Consider the following 7,639-nt stretch of genomic DNA (forward strand, 5'->3'; position numbering starts at 1 on the left):
GCTTCAGGTGTCTTTGATTGATGTGGGGTTAACGCTTATCACAGTACAGCTCAGAGGTTCACCTGATGATAAGACACCTCAGCTTATTTCACCTGAGGATTAGACACCCTTCCGATACATAGGTTAGGTTTGATTTACTGGTTTCCTGTATTTATATTTTCATAAACACCGTATAATGTCAGCCACACAAACACGCATTATCAGCCTCACAAACACAATATCAGCCACACAAACACATTCTCAGCCTCTAAACACAATGTCCAGGCTCCCCAGCACATCAGCCACTGCAAGCACAATGTAAGGCTCTGAAACACAATGTCAGCCACTGGCACATTGTCAGCCTCACCAAACACAATGTCAGCCACACAAACACGCATTGTCCAGCCTCACAAACACAATGTCATCCAGGCTCACAAACACGATGTCAGGCTGACAAACACAATGTCAGCCACACAAACACACAAACCAGCCTCACAAACACACAAGTCAGCCCCACAAACACACAATGTCAGCCTCAATGTCAGCCTCACAAACACACAATGTCAGCCTTACACAGGTAGCTCACAGTACCCATCTAGGAATAAAATTGACTATAAACCCCATAGTGGAGGGTCATGGTGGAGGGTCATGGTGGAGGGTCATGATGGAGGGAGGGTCATGGTGGAGGGTCATGGTGGAGGGTCATGATGGAGGGACATAGTGGAGGGTCATGATGGAGGGACATAGTGGAGGGTCATAGTGGAGGGTCATGATGGAGAGACATAGTGGAGGGTCATGATGGAGGGACATAGTGGAGGGTCATAGTGGAGGGGAACTTGATATTCACACTCAAATAAGCATCGCAGTATATCGACCTTTATCCAGTGGTAATTGTTGCTATTTGGTGTCACTCTGTCGGCTGTCATCAGATAAAGTGTAATGTCATTCCTGTTACAGAGTTTTGTGTGAAGTTTGTCTATACATTCGCCATAACAACACCCCCGACAGATCCGCTACCTGTAACACTCGCAAATTTCCCCGTGTGCTGATGTGTGGGTTTCACCTGTCGCATAACTGATGTTGTGGTGGACATAACATTCTATTTTGTCATGTTATATGTAGTGGACCTCACCTATCCAGGATAACATAGTCATCCCTGGTGTCTAACTTGTCTGTGGGGTGGAACTGCGTACAGGTTTAGTCAGGAGTATAATATTAAGTGAAATCAAATGTTCAAATTTTGGGTTAAGTTCTGAGTATTTCAAACAGCTAAGACAAATTTCAACCTCTAGTCTCTCATCAACAGAGCACCTTAGATTAAGTCAGGTTAAGCTAGGACAGAACAGGAGGTTAGGTTAGGCTAGGCTAGGTTTGAGACAGAACAGGAGGGGAGATTAGGTTAGGTTAGAAAATGATAGGAGGGGGGAAGGTGGTGAAAAGGGCCCGGGATAAGCCAGTGAGAGGGAGCAGATGAAGAGGAAGGATTACGTTAAGGTGGAGAGGCGTAGTGGAGGGACATGGCGGAGACTCACACATCTGCAGGGTGAGACTGGTGGAGGCTGAAGAGGATGAACGAGGCGGTGACGGAGGCAAGATGCTGATCCTTACCTCTCGGAACACCTGCGGGAATAAGACGCACCTGTGAATCACATGAAGATTACCTCCTCCAGTTAATTTCACCTTAATGTTAACCACCCGTTAGTTAACCGTAATCTAACCAAACTTAACCTACAACGTTAACCTAAGCTCAGCTAAGCTAACTTAACCCCCCAGGTAACGTTAGTGTGTTTAATCATCAGGTGAAATAAGCTGGGCGGAGATACGGTGAGGGAGGAAGGGGTGAAGGAGGAGGTACGGTGAGGGAGGATGGGGTGGAGGAGGAGGTAGGGTGAGGGAGGATGGGGTGAAGGAGGAGGTACGGTGAGGGAGGATGGGGTGGAGGAGGAGGTACGGTGAGGGAGGATGGGGTGAAGGAGGAGGTAGGGTGAGGGAGGATGGGGTGAAGGAGGAGGTAGGGTGAGGGAGGATGGGTGAAGGAGGAGGTAGGGTGAGGGAGGATGGGTGAAGGAGGAGGTAGGGTGAGGGAGGATGGGTGAAGGAGGAGGTAGGGTGAGGGAGGATGGGGTGAAGGAAGAGGTAGGGTGAGGGAGGGTGATGGAGGATGAGGGGTGAGACAGGAGGAAGGGTAAGGTAGTTCGAAGAGTATTTCAACTGTCACCATTATTACCTTCGCTGAATTTGACGAGGTGATAAAACCAAAGGTGTGTATGTGTGGGGGAGGGGCAGGTGTAGGTCCATCTTGTTATCAAAGACACGCTGTACCGTAAGCCGGGAGTCATCAGTATTCAGGTACCAACTGGATGGTGCTCATACAACGCATTCATTAGGAACCAACATGCCTTTTAATGTGACCCGCCTTACCACGATCCATTTTGATAACCGGAGCGGCGGAGGAGGAGGAGGAGGAAGGTTATGGTGGTGGTAGCTGGTACAGGTCCTACCCAAACGTGTCCATCTCAGCGTGGGAATGTGCTCAGCAGCGGCATCTGGCTCTCGTTGGTTATATCCGGGTCGCTGCCACACCTGAGTTATAAGCTGGCTCGCTCTATGCTAACCTGTCGGTGAGGATTGTACGACATAATGATAACGATAAGGCGCTGATATAAGGTTCTTGTTTTAAACTATTTACAGCGTGTGTCCATGTTGTGGTGTAGTATCTGGCTATGTTAATTACGCTTTGATGGGTGTGTACACGGGGCGGCGGACGGGGGACGAGCACCTTCCATGCCCTCACCATAAATCACTCTGACTCACGGAGATTACCTGAGAGATTGTGTAATGTATGTGTGTAAGTGTAAGTGTAAGTGTAAGTGTGTGTGTGTGTGTGTGTGTGTGTGTGTGTGTGTGTGTGTGTGTGTGTGTTCACCTCATAAGCGAGTGGACCTGGGTTCGATCCCCGGCAGGGTGAAACTTTGCGCCATTTGCCTCTGTCTACCCAACAGTAATTGGGAACCTGGATGTTAATCGATTTGCGGATCGTGTTCCGGGGTAAAGGTGAGCCAGTGCAGTTGGCAAGTTGTCCGGTCTTCTCGGACTATTCCTTGACACTGGGTCATGCAGCTCGTTAACTTAGGGTGTGGTTATTGTGTTGACGACAGCTTCTACACCTTAAAATAAATCACGCCTAAGTAGTCCTTGGGCCGGCCATCCTCGAACTTGAAGGACAACCATGATATTATTATACAAACACGGAGAAGGAAAGGTATGGGTGAGTGTAGCCAGGTGTAGGTGTAATACAGTAAGTGTGGGTGTAGGTGTAATACAGTAAGTGTGGGTGTAGGTGTAATACAGTAAGTGTGGGTGTAGGTGTAATACAGTAAGTGTGGGTGTAGGTGTAATACAGTAAGTGTGGGTGTGGGTGGGTGTGTGGGTGTGTGCAGGGTGTGGGTGTGGGTGTGTGCAGTGGGGTGTGGGTGTGGGTGTAATACAGTAGGGTGTGGGTGTGGAAATGTACAGCAGAGTGTGGGTGTGGGTGTAATACAGCAAGTGTGGGTGTGGGTGTATACAGTGGGGTGTGGGTGTAGGTGTATGCAGTAAGTGTGGGTGTGGGTGTAATACGGTAAGTGTGGGTGTGGGTGTAATACAGTAAGTGTGGGTGTTGGTGTAATACAGTAGGGTGGGTGTGGGTGTAATACAGTAAGTGTGGGTGTGGTGTAATACAGTAGAAGGTGTGGGTGTGGATGAGTGTGGGGGTGTATTGTGTGGTTAAGTGGTTTGTGACGTGTGTAGCAGGAGGTGTACCAGGTTGTGGGAGAGTCACCTGGCCATACAAGTGTTCCTGCTTCACCTGGTCACTCTCTCACTCCTTGAATGGTGTGTGTGTGTGTGTGTGTGTGTGTGTGTGTTTTGTGCGGATGTGTAGATGGGGGTCTCTCTCTCTCTCTCTCTCTCTCTCTCTCTCTCTCTCTCTCTCTCTCTCTCTCTCTCTCTCTCTCTCTCTCTCTCTCTCTCTCTCTCTCTCCTGTTCGGCAGCTGTGGGCAGAACTTACAGATAAGGGAGAGAGGCCGTGTGTTGCAATATGTTGATCAATATTGAATAGTGTTGCGTGTTGTGTTGGTGAGTTATTGGCCGGTGTCGATGGTAGCTAGCGGTCTCTTTCTTTTCTTTTCTTTTCTTTTCTTTCTTTCTTTCTTTCTTTCTTTCTATCCCTGATTTACTTTTTAATTCAATATCAAAGTAAGTTGTGTAAGGGAGATTATGTTGTGTAAGGGAGATTATGTTGTGTAAGGGAGATTATGTTGTGTAAGGGAGATTATGTTATAGAAGGGAGATTATGTTGTTGTTTTGTGATTATGTTATACAAGGGAGATTATGTTATAGAAGGGAGACGTTGTCATAAAAGGGAGATTATGTAGTAGAAGGGAAACCCAGGGTGAAGATCTCGCCTCTCCCCTGGAAATCAATTAAAGGCCTTTGTGTGGGCTGTTGTCATGTTCCTAATAATGCTAAGGTGAGTTATGGAAATTCTCTCTCTCTCTCTCTCTCTCTCTCTCTCTCTCTCTCTCTCTCTCTCTCTCTCTCTCTCTCTCTCTCGTGTGTGTATGTGTGTGCAATAACTAAATTATGTATGTACGTCTCTCTGTTTATCGTGTGTGTGATTGTGACGAAATATATAGGCTGTTTATATCATTCACACACTTATAGAATTGGTTTGTAAATGCATTTATATATAATATACGAAAGACCTACGGAATACGATTGTCTTTGTGAGGGATTTAAAGCGAGAGAATCCACTGTAGGAATTTTTCAAAGGGATTAGATTAAACACAACTCGTAATGGAAAATAGGAACTGAGCGTCGAAGCTTTTTGTGCGATGTTTTAAACTTTTGGATGTGTTTTAAGCTTTGTTACTTGGGATGCTTTTGATCATGGCTTGAAAGCTTAAGGTAGTCAACATTTGTATTTCTTAGTGAGTTTTATTTAAATCGGTGTATTAAATGCGCGCACGCGCTATGATGATGATAATAATAATAATAATAATAATAATAATAATAATAATAATAATAATTATTATTATTATTATTAACGGTTTATTGAAAGAGCATGGAAGCCAAAAGGCTGAAAATATACAGTTACATAATTGGAGATTGGATCACTTGATCCAATGTTGTCAAACAGCAATTCGCGGACGAGGGATCTCCGGTGGACGCAGGAGAAGGTGTCAGAAGCTTCTCACCATTTTTTTTGTGATGGTGGGGATGAGGGAGGTGATATGGGGGTGAGGGAGGTGATATGGGGGTGAGGGAGGTGATGATGAAAAGAATGAGGAATCTTACAACAAGATTGAGAGCTCCTCCTCTCTTTCTCCTCCTCCTACCCTTCACTCTACCACCCTACTTAACCCACACTACCACCGCATCACAAAGTCCCATCCTCACACCCCACACACTCTTATATACATCCTAGTTATAATTAATAAGCTTAGTGTTTATTATAGCTGTTTATCCTTTTATTCACGTGTCGCAGAAATAAAATGTGTATTTAGTGTTAAAAGATGGTGTAAGAACGTTTATGTGTTGTAGTTTGTTGTGTAAGAGAACTTTTGTGTTGTAGATTCGACCTTTAGAACGTTTTTGTGTTCATTTGAAAGACGTTTTGTGTTGGCTGTTGTGATATCTTGCCAAGACGGTCACTCTAAAAATCTCTTTCGTATAATAAAAATAATTACATCCCAAGACACTAAAACTGCCTTACTGTTTTATTCATTCTCTTGTGTGTGTGTGTTCGGAGTGCGCGTGTTCTCTCTCTCTCTCTCTCTCTCTCTCTCTCTCTCTCTCTCTCTCTCTCTCTCTCTCTCTCTCTCTCTCTCTCTCTCTCTCTCTCTCTCTCTCTCTCTCTCTCCCCCATATTACAACCTGTAAATAACTGCCCGCTGTAATATGCAGATTTGATCACATTTCTGTTAAAAAATTTACATGTATTCTTGTAGTTCTGTTTTATATTTCTCTCACGGCGTTCGTACGAGATGGTACAGGTGCTGGTGGTTGGTTGTGGTTGATGGTGGTAGTTGATGGTGGTAGGTGATAGTGGTAGGTGATGGGTGATAGTGGTGATGGGTGGTGGTAGGTGACGGGTGATAGTGCTGATGATGGCATAATGGTTTTGTGGGCGGGTGAGGAAAGAGAGAGAGAGAGTTATATCGAAAGGGAAAATTATAAAATGATTTACAAGGGAGGATGAGTTAGGGTGAGGATGTGGAAGGGTGTGTAACTAGGGATTGGCTGCATCCTTGGGAGAGAGGGAGAGAGATTGGTAACTAGGGAGAGAGGGGAGGGGGAGGGCAGGCTTCAGATTGTCTCAGGATTAATTAAGAATGAAGTGGGTTATGTCCATATATACTTACAGGTGTGTGTGTGTGTGTAATAATAATAATAATAATAATAATAATAATAATAATAATAAACGGTTATTAATAGAGTTGCAGCCGGTGGCTGAAAATATACAGACTTACATGTGATTTAGACATAATGATATGCGTTCAATACATTTACAGGGCTGTACAGTACATAAATCAGGAGTTGTTTATTATTTTAACAATAGATGTGATGGTCTGTTCTTATATCTATCGGTGCGGGCTCTTATGGGCTGAATTTTGTTGTAGTGGCGGACTGTGCGAGGTGGGCAGGGGGCTGCAGGTGGCAGGGGAGGTGGCGATGACAGGGTGGTGTGTGTGTGTGTGTGTGTGTGTGTGTGTGTGTGTGTGTGTGTGTGTGTGTGTTAATATTAAAAAAGCTGCAATTAATGAAATAAAACCAAAACAAAACAAAAGTTAAAAGGTGTGTTTAAGAATGTGGTGGTGAAGGGAGTGAGCTTCAGGTAAGGGCCGTGGCCAATAGCGGCGACAGATGAAAACACTGAAGGTGAATCCGTCCTTTGTTTAGGAAGACGGGCGGGCGTGTTAGTGTTGGGTAGTTAGCACACACACTAGAGCCTGGTCTTGGGGGGCTGTGAGCTAGACCCCCACAACACATTCCTTCATGATCACTCTGGTGTGAATGATCACTCTGGTGTGAATGATCGCCCTGGTATGAATGATCGCCCTGGTGTGAATGATCACTCTGGTGTGAATGATCACCCTGGTGTGAATGATCACTTGGTGTGAATGATCACTCTGGTGTGAATGATCACCCTGGTGTGAATGATCATCCTGGTGTGAATCTATCGCCCTGGTGTGAATGATCACTCTGCGTGAATGATCACTTGGTGTGAATGATCACCCTGCGTGAATGATTCCCAGAATGATCACTGGTGTGAATGATCACCTGGTGTGAATCACTTCCTGGTGAATGATCACCTGGCGTGAATGATCACCTGGTGTGAATCATCGTCTGCGTGAATGATCACCTGGTGAATGATCACCTGGTGTGAATGATCACCCTGCGTGAATGATCACCCCAGGAATGATCACCTGTGAAATGATCACCGGTGTGAATGATCACCCCGCAGTGAATGATCACCTGGCAGAATGATCACCTGGTGTGAATCACGCCCCGGTGAATGATCACCAGTGAATGAAAGTGAAGAAACGTTAAAGTTCTGAATCTACAATATTTATTAATCAAATACAGTTTATTCAACTGCAACAGTATGAATACTGT

The sequence above is a fragment of the Homarus americanus genome, unplaced genomic scaffold (assembly GCF_018991925.1).
Source record: "Homarus americanus isolate GMGI-L3 unplaced genomic scaffold, GMGI_Hamer_2.0 scaffold37639, whole genome shotgun sequence".
Lineage (NCBI taxonomy): Eukaryota > Metazoa > Arthropoda > Malacostraca > Decapoda > Nephropidae > Homarus > Homarus americanus.